The following is a 1,790-nucleotide window of genomic DNA, read 5'->3' as shown; positions in this document are numbered from 1 at the left end:
ATGTGGTGGATGAGTTAGAAAAAATGTGAGAAATTAATATTATATAGTAAAAATTATACTTAAAAATATTGAGAAAATAAATTGAGAGAATCAATATGCTTTTTCTTAAAGTTGTTGTACAGGCTAGCTAGGAACCATGTTGCCAATAATGTTGTTGCATATATAGTTGCCAGAATGCTTGGTTTTTACATTTCTAGTATCTAGATACTATGAAATAATTAACAATAATAGTCTAGCTATTCCTATCTATTGCATCAACTCTAATAATGTCTTGTGTCAATTGAGTTTCCTTGAATGAGTTTCAAATTTCATATGTATATGTAAAACTACCAAACGACATTTCATTCACCAAAAATATAAAAGATTTAAAATTCATGAGACTAATTCTTAATTATATCCACTGATAGAGTGATATAACAAAGAAATTACAAAAAATATATATATACATTAGTTGTTGCTAGTTTAGCTTTGTGGATGACATAAAATTAAAGAAGTATTTGACAACCACCATATATAGGGTAATACTACTCAATTTATAAAACAAACAAAATTTTTGTTTCACAAATATTTTTCTTTCGAAAATTTTTATGATGTCTAACTTATTGGTATCTAAATTGTCTAAAAATTAAGAGAGACTATAGTAAATTTTAACTTTTATTTTTATATCAAATAGTTAAAAAATCACGCACTATAAAAAATACCTTTTTTTTATTAAAATATCGTATAGATAAGAGTTAAGAGTAACAGTTTATTAATAGCTCATAAAAATATCTAAAAATGCGTTTGGTTTGGTTTGTTTATACTTTTTATTTTTAATATTTTATGAATAAAAATAATAATTTTTTTTTTACAAAATTATAAAAACAAAAAATAATAGAACAATAAAAACATAAATTAACCGTACCTTAATATTTTATCAAAAATATATATTCTAACATTTATTATTTGTTACCCAACTTCGATAGAAATGAAAATCCAACATATACTACACGCCAAATGTAGACAAAATTACAAGATAAATATAGTTCAGGAGTTCTATGGTCTGAAATCTGAAATATGAAAAACCTGAAAAGTGAACAATTAATTGAAGACATATATGTAACAACAATTTAAACTGCACAGAATATTATAGGACTCTGACATATATTATAATCCTCACTTTCATGACCCTGCAATGAAAACTTTTTTGTACAATACAAACAGCTCTATGATGAGCTAGCTGGCATTCATTCTCTACTCTCAGTGACAAGTTTATCTAATTATCTAAAACTGTATATGATGGATTTTATTCATGAAAATTTCTTCAAAATATTTGTTACAATTTTTTTAAAATTGTTAGTTCATAAATTAAAATAAATCTGTGAATCTTCCAATATATTTAAAATTTGGAAACTTCTCACTNNNATTACTTTAAACGACGCTTTTTAATTTGTATATGAAAGTCTAGCTGGTATTGTACTCGGTTATGGGAAGGAGGGGGGCTTCACATTGGTGTGGTGTCAAGGTGGAATGGAAATCGGACCGTGCGATTTTATAACCTATTTCATAAAAAAATTACACACTACTAAAAACACGGAGGGTCCGATTACCACCTTCCGAAAATTCAAAATTTCACCAGTTCCAAATCGGACTCTCCGATTTGTGGAGCCAAATTTGAAATTCAATGAACTCGCACGGTCCGAGTTTTAGGATCTGACACTAACAAAAAATCTACCCCACAGATTGATTTGGTACCCCATGACTTCATATCTGGAGAAGACACGCACACGCCTTCCATATAAAAAAAATTG

This window comes from Arachis ipaensis, chromosome B05 (genome assembly GCF_000816755.2).
Source record: "Arachis ipaensis cultivar K30076 chromosome B05, Araip1.1, whole genome shotgun sequence".
Classification (NCBI taxonomy): domain Eukaryota; kingdom Viridiplantae; phylum Streptophyta; class Magnoliopsida; order Fabales; family Fabaceae; genus Arachis; species Arachis ipaensis.
The sequence above is the reverse complement of the archived record's forward strand: the minus strand, read 5'-3'. Positions refer to the sequence as shown.